Here is a 25,512-nt window from a genome sequence, read left to right as displayed (position 1 = left end):
CCATCCATATCATCTTTCTGTCCCTCCTGGAGCCTGCTCAGACTAGACTTGGTCCGTTCCTGTCACGTCAGATTCTCAGCCCTCTACTGCCGGCACGGGACAGATCCAACGTCCTGATCAAGGATGCAGCCCCCGTTTGTTAGGACGTCAGAAAGTGCATGTATGCTTTTAGATGAGTGGTTTGCTAACCTGGCTGGCAGTGGCCATCCTAAACCACCAGCCTCGAAGTCCATACAAAAGTTTAACAGAGAAAAGATGGACTTGGCTAACAAAGAGCAAATAGAGAAAAGCAATTGTTTTGAACAACTTTTAAAAATTATGTTTTCATCTGAAGGAAAAATTCACATTCAACTAAAAACAATAATGAGGAGGGCACAAGGACAAGGATGTGATTAACATTTTCTATTTCTACGTATTCATTGATTCATCGGTGGTAGTCCTGAACGGTACCTTTTCCTGGTTTATGTGCGTGTCACCCCCACTGTTTAGAATCATTTTAGGGAACTGTTTTCCAAACAGTTGAGGGCTTACCTCTTTGAGCATAAACACTGCTTTATCTTTCTGAAATATATTATACATTAAATTGCTTTCTTAAAGAGAAAATGCTGAATACAAATTTGACATTTTGCTGATTCAAAACGAGCATTATAAGATCAACTGACATACTCATCTCACTGAATGACTCATCCCTTTTATGGGGCTTTGAGGTTGGAGTGTGGAGGAGTTGCGTGCCCCTGATGGCCAGAGCCAGCTCCAATTTCAGACTTTCTGTTTTAGATTACCTTGCCACCAGGCTCCTGGTTTTAGGTATTTTGAGAATGGACTCGCCTCTAAGCAATATCCTTCTCCACCTCTAATTTTTGGATAGATTTTCTGTATCCATAATCAAAATGAATATATAAAGCAAGTCTATAAATTAAGTACAAATCTGCCATGAATGTTCCAAAGGGCTCTCCTTTGAGCAACTGCATAATTTTAGAGCCCAAATGTGTCAGCAGTTTTAGGTGCTGAGAAGCCACTATAAAGTAGAGATCAGAATTTCTGGAGAGAAGGCTTAAGAATGTATGTTTGTAATCAGCACCCCAATAGTTCAGATGTACTCAAGTTAGAAACCACTGCCCTAGAACACAGATACGACTGTGGCATGAGAGTTGATACATGCGATTGATACTCTGGGGTAGGAAAAAATGACGAGGGAGCTTTTGTTGGCAACTAGATAGGTGGGCTTGTGTGGCAGTGAAATGGGCTTCATACATCTGGTACCCCAGGTGCAAAGGCAATTGGGAAATAAGGTTTTTAACTTTCCATATTCTGCACACAGGACTGAACAATAACAGCAGGAGACTGGAAAAAGAATTGAACAAATCAATCCATAACATCTATCACCTTGTAAATGCAGACTCTTCCTGTGTCTTTGATCAGCCTCTTGACTTGGTTTGGTGTAGCAATGTGCAAATTCTTAAAGAAAATGCATTCTGGAAATCTACACTAAAATTATACCAAATAGCTAAAAAAAAAAAAAAAAAAGAAAGAAATGGGCTTCATAGTAAGACAGACCAGGATTTGACTGCATGATGCCTTGGGCAAGTCCTTTAATTTTCCTAATCCTCTGTTTTCCATGAAATGCACATGAAAGTACTTCTGTAAGAGGATCATGGTCATGAACCAGGTAAAGAGCCTGGCTCATCCAGGGTGCCTGATCAGTCGCCACTGTGACCGCTGACCCCTGTGAAAGGAGATTTTACCATGCTTCAGTTCTGCAACTCTAGATCCCAGAAAATTGCCGAGAAGCACAAAAATGACACATCTGAAGAACCTATTTTGTGAGCAGGTCCCCTAACCCAATCCAGTCATCATCAATACCATGTGCATGGAGCACAAATATGATTCCATAAGAACTTCATGGCCTGAGAGAAAGAAAAGAAAACTTGTGGCACAAACGTGGTCGAATAATGCTCACTTCCTGCTGCTTCGCACTGGGATGTGATTACGAAGGAAATGTGTCACATCCTGGGGAGCCGCAAGAAATCATTTTGACTAAATTTGATGGGTTAGAAAAGAGAAATGCTGCAGATAACAAAGAAACTAAAATTATAGCTCTAAGGAAATAGGAGATGAACGTCAAGTTTTTGTTGTGTGTGTGATTAAACCTCAGAGAAGCGTGACAAGACCTGAAGGGAGAAGGAGAGAAACGGAAGGTAAGATTTGTAAATGTTCAGTGTCCTGGTAGCAAATTGGAACACTCTTGTGTTTGGCTCTAGGAGGAAATTACAGTTCCAGGCATTAGGTCCCAATGAAGACAGATTGCACGTTATGATTGAAATATAACACAAGCAAAGGATTTTCTTAAAGATGGAGCAGATTTAGTCCTTTTTCTTCTCAAATTTAAAAAATGAGTATTTGGACATTTGGACGATTGTTACAATTTTAATAATTCTATACCTCTTTTTTTTTTTAATCGAGGGGAGAGGGTGGCAAGGGGGAGACAGTGCCTTCCTAGACAATCAGGGTAATTATTTGCAGTTTATTGAATGGTTGTTATCTCCAGTGTTGAACCACTAGAAAGAGAATATTCTGGTAGCAGTTAGATTATTGGCCTCAGGCAATTAGCAAAGAAAGTAAGACTTCCTTATAGATAAGTTGATGTGATTTTTATCCCCAGCTTTTTAGAAATATAATTGACATGTAAGGCGGAGCCAAGATGTTGGAGTAGAGAGACTCACAGCTCACCCTCTCCCACAAGTACACCAAGAATTACATCTACAAACCCACTGTATCACACAGAACACCTACTGAACTCTGGCAGAGTGTCTCTGGTTTTCAAATACAGGAGGATTCTCTCAAAATCCAATAAACAACAAGTTTATACTGTATAGCACAGGGAACCACATTCAATATCCTATAGTAATTTATGGTGAAAAAGAATATGAAGACAAAAATATGTATGTTCCTATATGACTGAAGCATTGTGCTGTGCACCAGAAATTGACACAATACTGTAAACTGACTCTACTTCAATAAAAGTATATCCAAAAAAGAAATATAATTGACATGTAAGTTGTGTAATTATGTGTATGTGCGTGTGTATATATATATACAAACGCACATACACATTCATAAGTTGCAAAATGATGATCACCCAGCCTTAGTGAACACCTCCTTCATGTCACATAATTACCATTTCTTTTTTTGTACTGAGAACATTTATGAACTCAGTTCAAATATACAATACAGTATAATTTAACTATAATCATCATGCTGTATGTTAGATCTCCACAAGTTATTCCTCTTATAACTGGAAGTTTGCATGCTTTGACCACCACATCCCAGTCTCCTCCAAGCCTCCAGTCCCTGGTAACTACCACTCTACTCTGTTTCTATGAATTTGGCTTTTCCAGATGTTACATATAAGTGAGATCATATAGCATTTGTCTTTCTCTGTCTGACTTCTTTCACTCAGCATGATGCCCTCATGGTCCATCTGTGATGGCAGAATTTCCTTCTTACTCACTCCTGCATAATATTCTATTGCACATACATACCTTATCTTTATCCATTCATCTGTTGACAGACACTTGGGTTGTTTCTGTAGCTTAACTATTCTGAATAACATTGCAATGAACATGGCAATGCAGATGTCTCTTTGAGATGCTGCTTTCATTTCCTTTGGATATATACAGAGAAGTTGGATTGCTGAATCATATAGTAGTTTTATTTTTAATTTTTTGAGAAAACTCCATGCTGTTTTCTATAGCGGCTGCACCAGTTTACATTCTCACCCACAGTGCACAGGGGTTCTTTTTCTCCATATTCTCCCCAGCATTTGTTATCTCTTGTCTTTTTGATGTGAGGTCATATCTCATTATCATTTTGATTTGAATTTTCCTGATGATGAGTGATTCGAATACTTTTGTATACCTTTTTGCCATCTTATGTCTTCTTTGAGAAACATCTGTTCAATTCTTCTGTCCATATTTTAATTAGGTTTTTTGTTTTTCTCTTATTAAGTTATAAGCATTCTTTATATACTTTGGATATTAATACCATCTCAGATATATGATTTGTAAATATTTCCATAGATTGCCTTGTCATTTTGTTCATTGTTTCTTTTGCTGTGCAGAACTTTTCAGTTTGATGTAATCCCACTTGTTTATTTTTCCCTTTTTCTTTTAGCTTTTGATGTCAAATCCAAAAAGTTATTGCCAAGACTGATATTAAGGACCTTACTTCTTTTTTCTCCAATTTTATTGAGATATAATTGACATATAACACTGTATAAGTTTAAGGTGTACAGCATAATGATTTGACTTATATATCGTGAAATGATTGACACAATAAGTTTAGTAAACATCCATCATCTCATATAGATACAAAATAAATAGAAAAAAAATTTCCTTGTAATGAGAACTCTTAGGATATACTCTCTTTACAACCTATGCATCTAACAACAGCAGTGTTAATTATATTTATCGTGTTGCACATTACATCCCTAATACTTATCTATCTTAACACATAGATTTGTACCTTTTGACAACCTTCATCCAATAGCCCCTCTCTCCACCTTCTGCCTCTGATAACTACAAGTTGTATCTCTTTTTCTATTAATCTTTTTGTTTTGAATTATAATTGACCTACAACACTATGTTCCTGTTAGTCAACAGCAATTCTATATTTCTATACATTTCAAAATGATTACCATCAAATGTCATTATGATGCCACCATACAAAGATATTATTACATAGTTATCAACTATATTCCCTACACTGTACATTCATACCAGCAACTCGTGTATTTTGCAATGGGAAATTTGCACCTCTTAATCTCTCTTTCTCATTTCTTCCCTGCCTCCCTCTCCCCTCCCTCTGGCAACCACCTATTTATCTCTGTATCTATAACTCTCTTCTATTTCATTATATTTGTTAATTTGCTTTGTTCTTTAGTGTCCACATATAAGTGAAATAATACAGTATTTATATTTCTCTGTCTGACATATTCCACTTTGCTTATACCCTCTTATTTCCCGTGGTCCATCCATGTTGTCACAAATGGCAAGATTTCATTATTTTTATAGCTCAGTAATATTCCATTATATATATATCACATCTTCTTTATCCATTCCTGTATGATGGACACTTAGGTTGCTCCTATATCTTATATATTGTAAATAATGCTGCACTGAACAAAGTGGTGCATATATATTTTCTAAGTAGTGTTTTTGTTCAGATAAATATCCAGGAGTGGAATTTCTGGATCATTTGGTAGTCCTATTTTTAATTATTTTGATATTGTTTTCCATAGTGGCTACACCAATTTACATTTCCATTAACAGTGCATGGGAGTTCCCTTTTGTCCACACCCTTGCCAAAGCTTGCTATTTGTTGTCTTTTTGATAATAACCATTCTAACAGGTGTGAGGTGATCTCACTGTGGTTTTGATTTGCATTTCACTGATGATTAGTGATATTGAGCATCTTTTCTATGTGCCTGTTGGCCAACTGTATATTTTCTTTGGAAAATTACCTATTCAGGTCCTTTGCCCTTTTTAAAATTGGGTTGCTTATTTTTTGATGTTGAGTTGTATGAGTTCATTGTATATTTTGGATATTAACCTGTTATCAGATATGTGATTTGCAAATATCTTCTCCCATTCAGTATGACCTTTTCATTTGTTGATAGTTTTCTTCACTGTGCAAAAGCTTTTTAGTTTGATATAGTCACATTTGTTTATCTTTGCTTTTGTTTCCCTTGCCTGAGGAGACACATACAAAAAAAATTACTAAGACTAATGTAAAAAAAAAAAACCTCTCATGTCAAAGAACATATTGTCTATGTTTTCTTCCAGAAGTTTTATGGTTTTAGGTCTTATGTTTAAGTTTTTAATCTATTTTGGATTTTGTGTGTGTGTGTGTGTGCATGTGTGAGAGAGTGGTCCAGTTTGATTCTTTAGCATATAGCTATCCTATTTTCCCAGCACCATTTATTGAAGAGGCTGTCTTTTCTCGAATGTATGTTCTTGTGTCTTTTAAGATTAATTGCCCACATAAGTGTTGGCTAATTTCTAGGCTCTCTATTCTGTTCCATCGATTTATGTGTCTGATTTTGTGCCAGTACCATGCTGTTTTGATGACTGTAGCTTAATCTCATTGAACTTTTCTATTGTTTTTTGTCTCTATTTCATTACTTTCTGCTCTCATCTTTATGATTTCTTTCCTTCTACTAACTGGATTTCATTTGGTTTTCTTTTTCTGGTTCCTTTAGGTGTAAGGTTAGATTTTTTTTTTTTTTTAAGATTTTCCTTTCCCTGAGATAGGCTTGTGTCACTATAAACTTCCCTCTTAGAGCTGCTTTTGGTCCATCCCTAGATTAAGGATCATTGAGTGTTCATTTTCATTTGTCTCCAAGTATTTTTTTATTCCTTCTTTTATTTTTTTCAGTCACCCATTGGTTGTTTAACAGCATATTGTTTAGCCTCCATGTGTTTTGTGTTTTTTGCAGTTTTTTTTTTCTTGTAGTTGATATCTAATCTCATAGCATTGTGGTCAAAAAAGATGCTTGGTATGAGTTCAGGCTGGTAGGTGGTGCTGGGTTCTGGTACTAATAAGCTAGAGGGAAGACTCCAAAATGGTGCCTGCCGGCACCAGTGTCCTCATGGTAGAATGAACTCCCCAAAATGGCAGCTGCCAGCCTCCAGGTCCCCAGGGTGAGCTCCAGTTCCCCCCTCATTGTCTGGTGGCTCTCCAAGATGAGCAAGTGAGTCTGACCCAGGCTCCTTTCAAATGACTGCCTCTTCCCTGAGGCCTGGAGCATGTGAGATTTGTGTGTACTCTTTAAGAGTGGAGCCTCTATTTCCTACAGCCCTCTGGGCCTCCTGAAAGTGAGCCCCACTGGCCCTCAAAGTCAAATGTCCTGGGGGATCATATCCAGGTTTGTTCTTCAGCTGGATTGCTTTGGCTGTTTTGGTCTTTTGTGGTTCCATACAAATTTTAACATTGGGTTTCCATTTCTGTGAAAAATGCCTTTGGACTTTTCATAGGGATTTTATTGAATCTGTTTTTTTGTTTTTAAGTAATGCCATCTGGGGAATAGATTTAACAGTGCTACTCTAGAAGTTTCGTAATGTCTCTGTTTCTGCCCAATGCTAGAATTGATTTTTAGATTAAACCCTTACCCAGAAATCCCTTCTGAAACAAAACAAACAAGACAAAACTCTTTTCCTATTGCTAGTAAAGAAGCAAACCACTATTAAACACAGCAAGTGGAGAGAAATCCATGGACAACAAAACTCAACAGGAAGTTATTCCGGAGTTTATGTCTACCTGACAGTTCAAGAAACATTGAATAAAGGCCAAAATCCCTTAGAAATCGGTCAATGAGGATTTAAGTGTTTGTGGTATTAACACTTGGCAATTATAGGCAGTCTGATCATGCAAATTTTTATGGAAAAATGTAGGCCACCCAAAATAGATTTATCAAAATAAAAAAAGGAGATCTCGGATTAAGCTAGAAGAAAATCACTCATTTGGCCATACCTAACCAAAGATTTTCACCATTTGCTGGAGATCAGATAGTTAACATGCTCCATGATATTGTTAAGCACCTGATGGATACCAGACACTTGCTGGAGAGTCAGTGGTGAATTGAGACATAGGCTATGTCATCAAAGAGCTTACAGTCTAAGGAACTGGAATCCCACATGGGGTGTGTGTGTGTGTGTGTGTGTGCACATGTGCCTACTGGAGTTTAATGCATTCTAAACTACAAATTGCTATTATCTTAAAGAATGAACTTTTTTATCCATTCTCTATTAGTCTTTCCACTGTATTTCATAATAAACCCTAAGACCACATTATTGAGAAATAGCTGGAAGAGGCACACTTACCTGATGGTTCCATCTGGATAGCAGGGGCTGATTACGACCAGGCCACCTGTTACACCCTCTGAGGAACATGGGCTTCACAGGCTTATTTGAAGTTGGAAGAGTTATACATTTTGAACAAAGACACATTATTCTTTCACAATAGGGAAAGAATCACTGTGAATAGTCGTACAGAAAAGTGATGTGAAATCCAATAGATAAAATGGTTATTAACCTTCCTTTAAGTGATTCCAACAAGAATCCAAATCTTCTTTTTATGGAGGAGAATCCAATTTTCTCATAAAGTGTATCATTATCATCTGGGCATAATTCATTGGCAGGGAATGAGTCCTCACGCAGACATTGGTGGTAACGTGGCATTTGCATTCTTCTTGCATTCTTCTGTAGCTCAGACTTTATGTTTAAATAACGCATAGAAGGTAAGGCTAGGGATAGCCGCCTCGTCGGCTCCTCCCTTCGCTGAGACAGCAGCACCTCTCTGGCATGGTCTCACTGTGCTCGTCCAGGTTGGAACAACCATTTTGCTAGTTTAAAAAGTATCTCTTCTAACCATCTCACCTAACACTTTAAAAGTGATTATTTCAGGCTCAGGGATGCCTTCTTGGTGGTTTTTGGCATTTCTGGTGGAGGAAGCTGGCTTTAGTCTGACATATGGTATGAAGAACACATCCAAATGGATAACAACAGACTTCAGCCAAAGGGCCTTGACATGTTCCTCTCAACGCTACTTAGTATCCTCAACCAGGCGGCTGCTGTCGTGCTTTTAAATCTTCCATCTGACTTGGAGGTGAGGAGCAGAGAGACCCAGTGTGACTATTTATATGGGTATATGCAAGTTCATTCGGGGCAATTGGCTTTTCCCCTCCAATTCACACATATGGTGTCACACGTGAGCAGCACCTTCAATTGTTCCCCATGATTGATTACCAAGCACCAAAGTCTTCCCCCAGTGCTCTGGAAGAGCATCTTTCTGGTTTGTAATTAATGTATTTCCTTTGAGAAGTCACCAGTAGGAGGTGGGAAGGAGCTTATTTTAAAGGGATAAATCGGGAGTTTGTGATGTGCAGGTACTAACTGTTATATATAAAATAGATAAAGAACAAGTTTTTATGTATAGCACAGGGAACTATATTCAATATCTTGTAGTAACTTATGGTGAAGAAGAATGTGAAAACAAATATATGTATATTCTTGTATGACTGAAGCATTATGCCGTACACCAGAAATTAACACAACTTTGTAAACTGACTATACTTCAATAAATATATATATAATAAAAATGTATATACTTGAAGCAAAAAAAAAATAGTGAACACACCTCTATTTGTCATAAACCCAAGCTGTGCATTTCATAGATGCTTTTCATTTTCTTTGTCTCTGCCCTAATAACCTCCAAACAAGGGGAATCTCCCTCTAGTTATGATGTGATTGAGGCACAAGGGTTAGCTTTTTAAAACACTCCAACACAACTTCATTCCTCTTTTATGAGGCATGAGGTCATAACTTAGAAGATGCCTAGATGTTCAGTCATAATCCCATTTATTAAGGTCTGAGAGAATAACTCTATCTAGTTAAATCTGGTTGCAGAGCACAAGATTTATTAGAGGGAACTGGAGTGCATCTCTGTAAAACAAAAGCTGGGCACATGCACCATACTCAGGGTTAGCAGAAATGGCGATTTAGCAGAAATGTGCAGAGCAGTTCTTTCTCCTGACTTACTTCCTGACGTTTTTGAAAATCTCAAAAATAATAAACTATAAAGTGAAGTTTCATCTCTCAAAGATTGTCTTGTGGGTTTGGCATTTGTCACTATCTGAAATGCATCACTGTACAATCTCTGCAGGTACACATGTCTGGCACAGCAGAGTCCTTGATAAAACAAGGAAACAAATTGCAACAAGCCCATTGACTGTGGCGTCAGAGGTCTTCTGATCTAAATTGTCCCATAAGGGGATGTAATCTTGGTCCTTTGGCTCTTGCATAACAAATTCTTAGCAGAAAAATCATCTTAATGGTAGATTTAATTCATAAATACTGTAATGAAATAGGCAACAACATATTAGTTACATGGCTAAATAATGGGGATGATGGAGATCACTGGTCAGGTTTTTTTTTTTTAATTTACCAAGAACAAAAAAAAATGTATGTTACATTGCACAAACTGTTCAGTGACAGTGGCCCTTCCTAAGGAAATGCTTGGACTAGGCAAGATCCTTCAACAGAGCATGATCTGTGTGAATCCAATAATGTGAGGAAACAGATTCATTGCATTCTGTGAACAATAAAAATCAATTAATAAAAAAAGACACAAATAAATTTATTTACAAAACAGAAACAGACTCACAGACATAGAGATCAAACTTATGGTTACTTGCGGGGAGAGGGCGGAAAGAAATCAGTTGGGAGTTTGAGATTTGCAGATGCTAACTACTATATATAAAATAGATAAACAGCAAGTTTCTTCTGCAGAGCACAGGGAAATATATTCAATATCTTCTAGTAACGTATAATGAAAAAGAATCTGCAGAGGAATATATGTATGTGTATGTATGACTGAAACATTCTGCTGTGCACCAGATATTGACAACATTGTAAGCCGACTATACCTCAGTTTAAAAAAAAAAATTCTTGCTTCAAAGGCAGATAAGGATGCTTTCCAGTCTAAGCTCCTCTAGCTGCCGTGCTGTGTGGCGCTCAACTGTTCTAATATAGAAGCACTTTTGAGCAGGAAACACAATGTTTTCTGTATCTTGCAGTTACTCATCTAAATTACTCAGACCCATGATGGAATGATTGAATAAGTTGATGTGAATTTTTTCCTTAACTTTTAGGTCTCTTTATATTTTTAATTGATACATAAAGTTATCAGTAATATGCAGAAAAAGCATATTAATGTCAGTGGCTGGAAATTCAATACTTTCCCAGTTCTTATGTATGAACTGTCTGCCTTTTGACTTGTGTACACTGCCTTTGGGCTCTGGGATGCTTTTTTTCTTCTGCACGAAGTATCCTTTGTCCTCTCTCCATTGCTGCTATGTTTTAGAAGCTTACTTTCCTGTTACAGAAATGTGTGTAATAACTTTGGGGAATATATCAGTCCATCTTAGTTATTTTTTCCTTCGTTAGCACCATTGAATGTTAATTGTATATCAACAACTCCTTTTTAAAAATTTTTTTAAATTATTGTATAATTTTATTTTATTTTAAATTGGCAGGGGGAGGTAAGTAGGTTATATTTTATTTTTTGAGGAGGTACTGGGGATTGAACCCAGGGCCTCAAGCATGCAAAGCTTGCCCTCTACAATTTGCACTATACCCTCCCCCCTCAACAACTCCTTTTTATTTTTGTGTTTTCTCATTGTTGTCCTATCAAGGAGGAATCCTTACTTTCCTGGAAGGAAAATCCTCAGTGGAATTATGACAATATATAGTTTATCTGGTTGTTTTTTTAAACAGAGATGTAATTTGGTCTGAATAAAGATGAAACATTTTCATTATGCTTTGAAATGAAAAGTTAAACTAAGAGGATGAAAAAAGTAAGTCAAATGAGAAGTAATTAAGAAAGAAGAGTCGTCAATTTTTTTAACAATTTTTTTTAATTGAAGTGTAATTGATTTACAGTGTTGTGTTAGTTTCTGGTGTACAGCATAGTGATTCAGTTTTGCATATATGTATATATATATTCCTTTTCATATTCTTTTTCATTATAGGCAGTTACAATGTATTGAATATATTCCCCTGTGCTATACAGTTGGACCTTGTTGTTTACCTATTTTATATATAGTAGTTAGTACCTGCTAATTCCAAACTCCTAATTTATTCCTCCCTCCCCTTTCCCCTTTGGTAATCATCCGTTTGTTTTCTATGTCTGTGAGTCTGATTCTGTTTTGTAAATAAGTTAATTTGTGTTATTTTTTAAAGATTCCACATATAAGTGCTATCTTATGATATTTGTCTTTGTGTGTCTGACTTACTTCACCTAGTATGACAGTCTTCAGTTCCATCCATGTTGCTGCAAACGGCATTATTTTAGAATAATCAATTCTAAATTAGCATTAGCTGACTATCTGGGTAAACACACTTTGCTCTCTTTCAGTCTCTGTTTCTGGCAGGTTTACAGATCAGACACAAGTAGGTTAAAGCAACATTCACAATTTATATATGTTTGTAACCCAATCACTCATTTCACAAGTAATAAAAATTACTACCATTTGTTGGTTAACTCTGTGTCGGTCTCCGTGGTGAAGACTCGACCCACATTAGCACACATTTAATCTTCACAGCAAATCTCTGAGTTAGACATAATTCCCATTTTATAGATGTGAACTCTGAGGTTTATAGAGGCTGCGATCATATGGCTACTTAGTGGCAGAGCTGTGGGACTCCAAAACCTGTCCCTGGAAACATACTCTTCTATGAATTCAACGGACACTACTCTGCTGAGCTTGGCGGACTTGGCAACACAATGCTTATGCTAACAGAACAGCCATTTTGAAACTCTGCTGATAATGATTGGTATTTAATATATTAAAGGATACATACAATATTTATAGTTGATTTTTACTTCTTTATTGAATTATTTACTACATAGGCCTCACTAAAAATTCCTTACTAGCTCCTTGATGAGGGTGGTGTTTTTTATATATACTTTTTGGGCTACTTCTCACTGTTACAATACAGGCTGGCTATGTTTTAAGTTATTTTTAAAAGCATCTTGGATATTTTGGTTACAAACTCTTCTAGGGCTGACTCGAAGGGCCTAGGTGGTTTTTAGCTATTTGTTTTTAAGAGGCAAATATAATAAACCTTTCTCTGCTCCAAACTCCCACACTTCAGTTTGTTTGGCCTCATGGTGTGTGGGGCACGTGGACTTGCCTTCAGCACCAGTTTGGTCCTTATAGGAAGATGGGGGAAGTCCTCAGGGTAGCTGTTGGGTCAGGTGTTCAGACAGTGAGGTTTTTTGACACAGGTTGTGAAGACATAAAACTTTTTATCTTTCAGTAAGAATATTGCTCTTGCAGATTTTGTGTCTTTTGTAGCTTCTCCTGTGGGATTGGGGTGTTAAGTCTTCTCCAGCTTGTGAGGATAAAGGCAGGGCTCAGGAGAAAGGGGACAGGGAGTTGCACTGAGGTGGGCTTTTACTGAGGGCAGGTCTTGAGATAGAGTGGGGAAAAGCAGGAAAGAACTTTCCTGGGGCTCAGGGAGTGCGGCTCTGGCTAGGAACAGAATATTCACATGCCTGGAGGTCATCATCTTTGTTGTAAGTACTCCCGGGGGAACTTGCCCAGTGGCTACATCCTGGGACAGAGGTGACAGAACTGGTGGAGGTAGATATCTACTCTCATGCCGTGGGAGACACGAGGAGCCAGGAATGCTGCAGAGAGAGGGGAAATGAGTGTTTGCACCCAGCAGGGAGTGACGGTCCTCTAATGCCCTGAGTGTGTCACTACCCAGGAAACCCTAACCTTTCCGACCTGACTTGTCACATTAAAAAACACAACAAGATAAAACAAGATCCAAGCTGTTATAAAGACAATAAATCAAGGTGCTCAGTATTAAAAGTCTTCTTTAAAGGCTTGCCCTTGGGATGTACTCTTGGACTGTCACTATGGTCTGTCTGCTCTTTAATTTCTAAGATGAAGCTTTGTTTGGGTCATATCTGATTTGGGGGGACACCGAGACCCCCGTGATCTCCACTTGCAAAGCAGTTCCACTGCTGAAGTGTAACATCCACCAGATGAAAAGGACACCTTAGGAGCCCGCCCAGGCGTGAGGGGGCCTGCCGAGGGGCTCGTGAACTCTCACAGGGGGATGGTTTAACCCAAATTTCATCCTGTTTAAGTTGACTGTTTAAAGGGCTGACCTTTTTATAATGTAGCGACTCAAACAGATCCCACATCTCTTTTATGACTGACTCGCTTTCTTTCCAACTTGTTATTTTTTATGTGTGAAAGGCTTTAGATCAGCTATCGAATCGCTCATAACACTAAAGGGAGCTTAATTAATGTCAACAGAAAATTCACAGTAAGAGGAAAATAACTTCATAGAAAGCACAGAAGCTAAGATCTAAAAGCTCCTTGGGAAGGAACCCAGGAGACATCATGCCTTCAGGATAGTCTATCAGATCAAGGGGGAGAGAATAAAAAGTTGAATCTGAGTTAAAAGAGAAATCCCTCATTGCTAACCCCCAACTCTGCAATCAGTATATTCTAAGGACCCAGACATCCCACAGAGTCAAATCCCTTTGCTTTTTGCTTTTTTGTTTATGTTAAATGAGATTTTTGTGATCTGTGGCATGTTATGGGACAGACCTCCTCGGAAACCTTTCATGGTTGGACATGGGGGCTTGGTCTGGGAGTGCGAGGGTGACGGAGTACGAGCACCTTCATGGCCTTGATCTCACGAGCAGAGTGCCCCTGTGGGTGACGCCAGGAGAGTTACCCAGCACTTTGTGTACATTGGGTCTATAGTGTTACCCCAAAAGGGGAAGGAAAAAAGACCCCAGTTCTTGTCTTACCTGAAAGATTAGTATTCAGACAGGAGACAGAAGCATTGTGTAGCAAAAGATTTTAAAGGATTTATTAGCAAAGGGAAAGTACACCTCCAGGAATGGGAGGTGGGCTGATCCAAGGGCGGATAGCAATGGTCTTTGTTTGGTCCCTTCTCTTATACCCTCGCTTAGAAGTGATCTCTTGATTGATTGACAGCTCTTGCCCCTGGAGTGCTCAGTCCTGCTCGTCCCCTTTTGATGCACACAGAAAAACCCATGGGCGGGGGGCAAAACCACAATGCTAATTATATTACAGTGAACATTAGGTCACGTCCAGTTAGGTCCTTGTTGCTACCGAGCAGTCGTGGCCATCGGGTTCTAATCGGTTTCTTGCTGGCACTTACTTAGACGAAGTAAAGCCCCTTTATGCTGAAGGCAAGCATCCCACCATCTTCTGGACCATCCTCTTTCTCTTCTACCTTATCTGCCCAGTGTCCCCACTTATCTAACTACCTATAGATTCCTGGGTCACTGTCCTCTTTTGAGTCTATAATGGTCTTGGTCCATCTTATTACTCAGCTCTTTTCTTGGTCTAAGCCTTTGGTGATGTGATGTGGCACAGGGGACCAATGCCAGTGAGAGTAACGCGAGGGGCTGAAACTGACAAGATCTTTAACATGGAAACATTTTCCTGCAATCTCTGATTATGTTTGCCATTGATGGCTCATGTGTTCCAAGGTCTAGGTTATAGAAAGAACCATACATTTTCCAAATGGCCATTTGGCTATTAGGAGTTCTAATAGAGCCCCTCAAGAGATTTTTGTGCACATTACACAGTTTGCTGTGGGAATGTTGTGAGCTTGAGGTCTTTTCCGTAGCACAGCAACCATCCCAGGCGTGACTGTCCCTTAGCACCTTCGGCATGCTTAGTGCTTTCCTCTGGAGTAGATTTGGCTGACCCAGAGTCTGACTAAGGCCTGGCCTTGACCGATTATACTGTGAGAAGTGCTAATAACCTGGACATAACTTAATTTGCTTCAAAGCATTCCCCTCTTCTTAATAAACTTGTGTTTAAGGATCTGCTATTATTTATGTCCACACACATGACACATACCTTAAGATATTAAGATAAAAGGTATCCTCTTATAGTTCACTTAAGATGATAGTTACAGAAATGTTTACTGAAAAAGGAGAGAGGTCCACTGGTGTGAGTGCCTGGACATTACTTAATAATTACTGGTTTAATTTGCTCCCCTCCCTTTGATAGTGATTTTCTCAAACAAAACAAACCCAAACCAAATCCAACTGAAACAAGACAAAAATAAAACCCTGCAGCAACAACAAACAGCTAACACATGGGCATCCTTCAGATCGTCACAAACAGAACTAAGCATTTCACTAGTATCATCAGGATCCCTATGAGGTGTTATTCCCATTTTGCAGGTGCAGAAATTGAGGTTCAGAAAAGTTATGTTATCAAAACTACAGAGGTGGAATTGGGCCTGGGTCTATCAGACGCCGAAACCTGTTCTGTAATCCACTGTCCCTCTTTCTCCAGGGAGGGACTGTGACCTGCCATTGTATGACTTAGTGCCCTGTGGCTCTAGGCATAGAGTAACTATGTTTGGACTGACTTGATCTAGCTTGACACAGATACTCAGTTAGGCTGTAACACTGTAGAAGGGGAGAGCTTTCTCTCTGTTTCTCTAGGCACTTTAAATTATATTTGGAATTCTTTTTGAGAAGTCAGAATTCCAGGAACCCATTAAAACTCAAGAATATTGCAGATTTGGCATAGATGGCAGTCTTCCTTGGGGACCACGCTCACACAACCCGCCTGACAAGTTGACAAAGGAGAGAAGAGAGGGACATTTTGCTGAGGGATTTGAGTGAGGCGAGTAAGCCAGGAAAGGAAATGGATAAATTTGTTGTTGCCTCAGAGGTTAATGGAAAATATCTGTGCTTTGCTGAGCATAACTCCCCGCATAAAATGTGTAGCAGAGTTGCTTAACAAGGTCACTCAGCTCTGGGGAGATTTTTGATCTATGCTCAATCAAGTCCTTTCACCTGCAGTGGCCGGTCAAATCTTGCAAGTGGAGTCAACCAAATTAGTCACCCAGAATTCAAGTGCTCAGATTGCCATTTCTTAGGACTTAAGTCCTGCCACTGCCACACCTGGGAATGACACCTCCTAACTGAATGTATTCAGCAATGCCCAGAGGCTCCTCTGAGATAAGCCCCGGAGGACACCTATTTATCTCATTTAGATTTAGACTATTTGCTGGAGAGAGGCATTTGTGTCAGCAAAAGGAGCTAGCTTTGGAAAAGAAGGAGGATTCAAACACTGTATTACCATCTAGATAAACAAAAAAGAAGCACAATTTTTAAAAATGTTGAAATCATAAAAATAGAGTTAAAAATTAAGACCAGTAGTTTTGGTCTCAGTTGCAAGTAAGGAGCAGAGTGCCTTGGTCCCGTTCCGAGGCACTCAGAATGTACGGTGCTTCTACCCAGAGTCCAGAGTAAGGAGGATGTTACTGAGTCCAAACTCACTCTGCTCGCCATATGACAGGCCTATACATCAGGAGATAAGATGTTTATTGGGGCAAGGAATAGTGACTTTATTTGGAAAGCCCGCAGACTGAGAAGATGAGGGACTAGTGCCCTAGAGTATCATCTTCTCCAGGTCAGAATTTTGACTCCTTTTATCCTAAAAAGGGGAGGGAGTGTAGTTGGTTGTTGCAAACTTCTTGCTGTCAGAATCCTTTGTTCTTGCAGCTGTCCACCTAGGTCAGGTCATGGTGTCCCTGTAAACCTCCAACAAGACAAATGTTATTTTCTATTCTGCAACTTTTTAATCTTTATATGAATGGGAAAGTAACACCCTTAAGGTCAGAGCCTTGTGAATGGGCTCTCCTGTCTATTTCAGGCTCTAGGCAACATTCTTTTACAAAAGGTGCAGAACCAACAGGACTGAGCCCAGGAAACAGAGCACAGGGTTAGAGGCAAAGAAACAGATCTACTGCGGAGTCAGATTTTTCTTCCCTACTACAGGGAGCGATGTTAAGACATCTACGTATAGCAATGTTGAGTTATTCGTGGCCAGTCTCCTGGGAATCCTTGAAACTTACTGTTTCAAATGATAGTGAGCTGTGATGACACACCTTGCCTGATTTAGCTTCTGTGTATTACAGCACACCAACTACACACTCTGATGTTTTAACAAGACTAGTTTTCACAGCTTTCGAGCTGTTGACTGTATTGGGGGGCAACACAGTTCTCCAACAGTTGTCACCACCATCTTGGCTGAAGTATTCAGTTTAATCACATCCCTCTCACCTGATCTATTGCGACTGAAGTGTAACTGGCTTTCCCAACTCGTCACTCCCCACACCAGTTATCCTATTCATTGCTGAGATACGAATAACTTTGCCCATGACACTTTTTCTCCACATAAAATTTTTATGCTTCCCTAATGCCTACAGAATGAAATTGAAAAATCTTAACAGCACCTCCCAATTATATGCCTCACACATTTAACCATTCTGCAGTGAAATCTAGATGTTTTCTCTGTGTGCAACATATATTTTTCTCCCTTATTTTTGTCTGTGCTTTTACTCTTGAAATTCCTGTCTTCCCCATCTTGTGGGCATTCCCTCCATCTCTAAGGCTACATTTTCCATGAAATTTCTGATGTTCTAAAAAAGGTTTATTTTCTTCCCTTTGAATCTGTGTACTTAGTATCTCTTATGCTAATTATCTTTATTTTTAAATTTTTTGTTCTATTTTTATTATTATTCTTAAATTTATATTATCCTCTAATCAGGTTGTAAGTAACATGAGGTTAGGGGTGATATATTATTTTCATTTTGCATATAATGGGATCTCAGTTAACACTTATTGAATTGAACTTTTGCTAATAGGACTGATTTAATTTTTCTTTTAAGCCTCCACTGGCTTCATTTCCATTTGGAGAATAGCGAGTGTCATTGGTGACAATCTAGCACTTGTAAGTTTTTTTTTTTTAAATAATATTTTAAATACTGATATCTATTGAATGTGATCCTTTCCTAATGTTAAAAGGAAATAGGTTAAAGCTCATGGGAAAATGTTACCGTTGTGCCTGAATTTCCCCCCGACTTTTAATTCACTTTATCATCAAGGGAATTCACTCTCTGCAGTGTTTAATTACTTACAACATTCCAAACCACTTGGCATTCCACAAAATTAGTTAAACACTGTGTCCTGTTGAAAATGATAAGTAAAGCTCATTTTCATGTAATTTTACATACATTCACTCTGGGAAGAACTAGGAAATGAGGCTGTATCCAGTAGCCTTTCTACATGTAATTATGTTGTTATCATTGCTGTTTTAATTCTCAGCAATCTCCTCTGGCATTTCAAGGAGAAACTGACACCTGTGAATTACAACGGTTTGTAGCTATGCTGAGACTTGATTGGAGAATTGTAGCATTTCAACTGAATTGAAATAAGAATTAATCTTAGAAGCAATCATGCGTCAGTAGGATGCACAGGACAAGAACTTGGCTACATGTTCAATGGGCTCTTCAGTGACATCTAGTTCTCTCAGGTTCACGTGCCTGAAGTTTAAAAAATATCTCAGAACCACAATGAAGTTTCAAGCAGAAACATAAATTGGAATAGGCCCTAAGTTCAAGCCTACTGTTCAAAATTATTCTGGCAGCTTAAAAGCCATAATTCAAGCTTTGCATGTAGACATATCTAATGTGGTCTGTTGTCTTGTACCTGTAGAAACTCAACAAAAACTAATAATCATTCCAAATTACTAACTTCCTTAACTTCTCTGTGATGATATCTTACTTTGCCACTTTTGACATTCAGTGTTTTTTTAAGGCTGTCTAGAACAATTAACTAATTTCAAGACAAAACAAGAGAAAAAAATCCTCTTCATTTTTAGGCATAGACTAGATGCATTTTTTTAGGACTAAGCAAGCTCTCTGAACTACAGCTTTTGACAGTGAGTCTCTTTATATATGTCTGTAGTTACCATCAAGGAAAAAATGATCATATCTATTCCTGATGACTTAAAATAGATGATGTATTTGCCAGCCCAGGGCAGCTTTGAGGTTTTGTCGTGATGGGCTTTTTACAAACTCTCAATTTCTCTTATTACTTCACCCTTAATAGAATGTAGCAGCATAATAAATGACCTTTAAAATAAACATGCGCTAATTTTGGAATAGTTTCTAGCTGCTCTAGAAATGTTAAGCCTTTCCTCAGGGACAGTGTCTGGAGACCAACCTTAACTAGTAAGAATAGTCACCCCCACAGGATGCCAGGTACTCTGAGGCGGCATCAGTTACCCCATACCACATCACGCGGTAACGTGCAGAAGGTTTGGGATTAGCTCAGGGACATTGTTTCATGATTGTAAATATCAGAAGGAGGCTCTTCAATGAAGAAGCAGCGAGTGGAGATTTCCATAGGAGACTACGTTTGAGAAAAGCAACCGATCACTGACAGCTGGCGATGGGCTTCATCTTAGTAAGATCTTAGCAGAAAAATATGTGACTGACGGGGCCACAGAATTAAAGAGAATGCCACATTTGGAATGTTCCTGAACATACTGACTTTGTATGAAATAAAATAGAGTAGTCTGATAATTGTAAGTGAATTCTTGATACTAATGCAATGTGCGTTCTCACAATTTAAAAATAAAATTTTTTATTGAGGTATAAATGCAATACATTATATTAGTTTAAGGTTACAACATGATTCGATATTTGTATATATTGCAAACTGATCACCATCATAAGTCTAGTTAACACTCATCACCATACATAGCTACAAATTTTTTTTCTTGTAACGAGGGCTTTTAAGATCTACTCTTTTAGAAACTTCAAATATACAATATAATATTATTAATTACAGTCTACATGCTGAACATCATATCCCTGCTTTATTTATTTTATAAATGGAAGTTTAATATACCTTTTGACCCCCTTTGACAATTTCGCCCTCCCTTCTGCCCCCCGCCTCTGGCAAATACCAGTCTGTTCTCTGTATCTATGCACTTGGTTTTTTGTTTGTTGGTTGATTTTTAGATTCCACATATAAGTGAGGTATTTGTCTCTCTCTGCCTTATTTTACTTAGCACAATGCCCACAAGGTCCATCCATGGTCTTGGTAAATGGCAAGATTTCATTATTTTTTCATGGCTGAATAACATTCCACTGTGTGTGTTTAGATGTCTTATAAAGATGTCACTTTTTCTTTATCAATTCATCCATTGATGAACATTTAGGTTGTTTCTACATCTTGGCTATTATAAATAATGCTGAAATGAACATGGTGGGTATAAGTCTTTTCAAATTAGCATTTTCATTTTCTTTGGATAAATACACAGAAATTGCTGGATAATATGGTAATTCTATTTTTACTTTTTTTTAGGAATTGCCATACTGTTTTCCATAGTAGCTGCACTAATTTACATTCCCACTAACAGTGCATCAAGTTTCCCTTTTCTCCACATCCTTGCCAACACTTGTTATTTCTTGCCTTTTTGATAATAGGTGAGAGGTGATACATCATTGTTTTGATTTTGCACTTCCCTGATGATTAGTAATGTGAGCATCTGTTCATGTGCCTGTTGGATAAATATCGTTTGAATATTTGTTTACAATCAGCTGTTTATCTCAATTTTATAAACTGGTAAAAACGCATAACTGACAATGCTTCAACATACTGAAAAATATCTCTTAATTTTTTCTTTTTTTAACATTTTTTATTGATTTATAATCATTTTACAATGTTGTGTCAAATTCCAGTGTACAGTACATTTTTCAGTTATACATGAACATATATATATTCATTGTCACTTTTTTTTCCTCTGTGACCTACCATGAGATCTTGTGTATATTTCTCTGTGCTATACAGTATAATCTTGCTTATCTATTCTACATTTTGAAATCACAGTCTGTCCCTTCCAACCTCCCCCCACCCCCTTGGCAACCACAAGTTTGTATTCTATGTCTATGAGTCTATTTCTGTTTTGTATTTATGTTTTCTTTGTTTTTGTTTGTTTTTGTTTTTTTTCTTGTTGTTTAGATTCCATATATGGGCGACCTCATATGGTATTTTTCTTTCTCTTTCTGGCTTACTTCACTTAGAATGACATTCCCCAGGAGTATCCATGTTGGTGCAAATGGCATTATGTTGTTGGTTTTTATGGCTGAGTAGTATTCCTTCATATAAATATACCACTTCTTTATCCAGTCATCTGTTAATGGACATTTAGGCTGTTTCCATGTCTTGGCTATTGTAAATAGTGCTGCTATGAACATTGGGGTGCAGGTGTCATTTTGAAGTAGGGTTCCTTCTGGATATATCCCCAGGAGCGGGATTCCTGGGTCATACAGTAAGTCTATTCCTAGTCTTTTGAGGAATCTCCATACTGTTTTCCACAGTGGCTGCACCAAACTGCATTCCCACCAGCAGTAAAGGAGGGTTCCCTTTTCTCCACAGCCTCTCCAGCACTTGTCATTTGTGGATTTTTGAATAATGGCCATTCTGACATGGTGACCTCATTGTAGTTTTGATTTGCATTTCTCTATAATTAGTGATACTGAGCCTTTTTCATGTGCCTATTGATCATTTGTATGTCTTCCTTGGAGAATTGCTTGTTTAGGTCTTCTGCCCATTTTTGGATTGGGTTGTTTGGTTGTTTCTCATTAAGTCATATGAGCTGCTTATGTTTTCTGGAGATCAAGCCTTTGTCGGTTTCATTTGCAAAAATTTTCTCCATTCTATAGGTTGTCTTTGTGTTTTACTTACGATTTCCTTTGCTGTGCAGAAGCTTGTAAGTTTCATTAGGTCCCATTTGTTTATTCTTGCTTTTATTTCTATTGCTTCAGTAGACTGTTCTAGGAGAACATTTTTGAGATGTATGTCAGATAATGCTTTGCCTATATTTTATTCTAGGAGGTTTATTGTATCCTGTCTTATGTTTAAGTCTTTGATCAATTTTGAGTTTATTTTTGTATATGGTGTAAGGGAGTGTTCTAGCTTCATTGCTTTACATGCTGCTGTCCACTTTCCCCAACACCATTTGCTGAAGAGACTGTCTTTATTCCATTGTATATTCTTGCCTCCTTTGTCGAAGATTAGTTGACCAAAAGTTTGTGGGTTCATTTCTGGGCTCTCTATTCTGTTCCATTGGTCTATATGTCTGTTTTGGTACCAATACCATGCTGTCTTGATGACTGTAGCTCTATAGTATTGTCTGAAGTCTGGGAGAGTTATTCCTCCAGCCTCTTTCTTTCTCTTCAGTAATGCTTTGGCAATTCTAGGTCTTTGATGGTTCCATATGAATTTTATTATGATTTTTTCTAGTTCTGTGAAATCTGTCCTGGGTAATTGGATAGGGATTGCATTAAATCTGTAGATTGCCTTAGGCAGTGTGACCATTTTAACAATATTGATTCTTCCACTCCAAGAGCATGGGATATTTTTCCATTTTTTAAAGTCTTCTTTAATTTCCCTCATCAATGGTTTATAGTTTTCTGTGTATAATTCTTTCACCTCCTTGGTTAGATTTATTCCCAGATATTTTATTACTTTGGGTGCTATTTTAAAGGGAGTTGTTTCTTTACTTTCTTTTTCTGTTGATGCATCGTTAGTGTAAAGAAATGCAACTGATTTTTGAACGTTAATCTTGTAACCTACCACCTTGCTGAATTCTTCAATCAGCTCTAGTAGTTTTTGTGTGGACCTTTTAGGGTTTTCTATGTATAGTAACATGTCGTCGGCATATAGTGACACTTTTACCTCTTCTTTTCCAATTTGGATCCCTTTTATTTCTCTCTCTTGCCTGATTGCTGTGGCTAGGACTTCCAAGACTATGTTGAATAGGAGTGGTGATAGTGGGCATCCTTGTCTTGTCCCAGATTTTAGTGGGAAGCTTTTGAGTTTTTTCACTGTTGAGTACTATGCTGGCTGTAGGTTTGTCATATATAGCTTTTATTATGTTGAGATATGTTCCCTCTATACCCACTTTAGTGAGAGTTTTTATCATAAATGGGTATTGAATTTTATCAAATGCTTTTTCTGCATCGATTCAGATGATCATGTGGTTTTTGTCCTTTCTCTTGTTGATGTGATGTATTACATTGATTGATTTGCATATGTTGAACCACCCTTGTGTCCCTGGGATGAACCCCACTTGGTCATGATGTACAATCTTTTTTATGTGCTGTTGGATTCTATTTGCTAATATTTTGGTGAGGATTTTGGCATCTATGTTCATTAGTGATATTGGCCTATAATTCTCTTTTTTGGTAGTGTCTTTGCCTGGATTTGGTATCAGGGTGATGGTGGCTTCATAGAATGAATTTGGGAGTATTCCCTCCTTTTCAATCTTCTGGAAGAGTTTGAGAAGGACTGGTATGAGTTCTTCTCTGTATGTTTGGTAGAATTCTCCGGTGAAGCTGTCCGGTCCTGGACTTTTATTTGTAGGGAGGTTTTTTATTGCTATTTCGATTTCATTTCTAGTGATCAGTTTGTTCAAGTGATCAGTTTCTTCTTGATTCAGTCTTGGTGGACTGTATGTTTCCAGAAACTTGTCCATCTCCTCTAGGTTATCCAGTTTGGTTCCATATAGTTTTTCATAATATTCTCATATGATATTCTGTATTTCTATTTTATTTGTTGTAATTTTCCACTTTCCTTTCTTATTTTGCTAATTTGTGCTCTCTCTTTTTTCTTCTTTGTGAGTTTTGCCAGAGGTTTGTCAATTTTATTTACTTTTTCAAAAAACCAGCTTTTGGTTTGATTGATTTTTCCCATGTTTTTGTAAATCTCTATTTTATTTATTTCCTCCCTGATCTTTATAATTTTCTTCCTTCTGCTGCCTTTTGGGGTTTTTTGTTCTTCTTCTTCTAATTCTTTCAGCTGGTGGGTTGAATTGTTTATTTGAAATTGTTTTCTTTTTTGAGGAATTCCTGTATCGCTATAAACTTCCCTCTTACCACTGCCTTTGCTATGTCCCATAAATTTTGTGTGGTTGTGGTTTCATTTTCATTTGTCTCAAGGTATTTTTTAATTTCAGCTTTGATTTCCTCATTGGCCCATTGGTTTTTTAATAGCATATTGTTTAATCTCCATGCTTTCCTTTTTTTCTCCTTCATTTCTCTGTTGTTGATTTCTAGTTTCACAGCATTGTGGTCAGTAAAGATGCTTGAGATAATTTCTATCTTTCTAAAATTGTTGAGGTTTCTTTTGTGCCCAAGTACATGATCAATCCTAGAAAATGTTTCATGTGCACTTGAAAAGAATATATATCCTATTTTTTGAGGGTGTAATGCTCTGAAAATATCCACCAAATCTAATTTTTCTATTGTATTATTTAATTTCTCTGTTGCCTTATTTATTTTCTGTCTGGAAGATCTGTCTAGTGATGTTAATGTGGTGTTAAAATATTCAACTGTGATTGTATTCCTATCAATATCCCCCTTTATCTCTGTTAGTAATTGTTTTATGTATTTAGGTGCTCCTATATTGGGTGCATATATATTAACAAGTGTAATATCTTCATCTTTTATTACTCCTTTAATCATTATAAGATGTCCTTCTTTATCTTTCTTTATGGACTTTGTTTTAAAGTCTATTTTGTCTGAAATGAGTACTGCAACACCTGCTTTTTTGGCTTTTTCATTTGCATGGAATATCCTTTTCCATCCTTTCACTCTCAATCTGTATGTGTCCTTCTCCCTAAAGTGGGTCTCTTGTATGCAGCATATTGAAGGTTCTTGCTTTATTTTCCAGTCTGCCACTCTTTGTCTCTTGACTGGAGCATTTAGTCCATTAATATTTACAGTAATTAATGACAGATGTGTGTTTATTGCCATTTTTTAATTGCAATTTGGAACTTATCTTTGCAGTTGATTTGGTATTTCCTCTTTGTTCCTTTCTTTTTCCTTTTGTGGTTTGGTAATTTTCCTTTGTATTATCATGGACTTTATTTAGTTTTTGTGACTCCCTTGTAAGTTTTTGGCTTGTGGTTACCCTTTTTTGTAAGTCTATTAGCCCATTACTACAACTATTTTTATTTAACTGATAGTAACATGATCTCAAACCCATCCTACTAAGAACAAAAAATTTAAAAAA

Source organism: Camelus dromedarius, chromosome 1, assembly GCF_036321535.1.
Source record: "Camelus dromedarius isolate mCamDro1 chromosome 1, mCamDro1.pat, whole genome shotgun sequence".
NCBI classification, from domain to species: Eukaryota; Metazoa; Chordata; class Mammalia; order Artiodactyla; family Camelidae; genus Camelus; species Camelus dromedarius.
The sequence above is the reverse complement of the archived record's forward strand: the minus strand, read 5'-3'. Positions refer to the sequence as shown.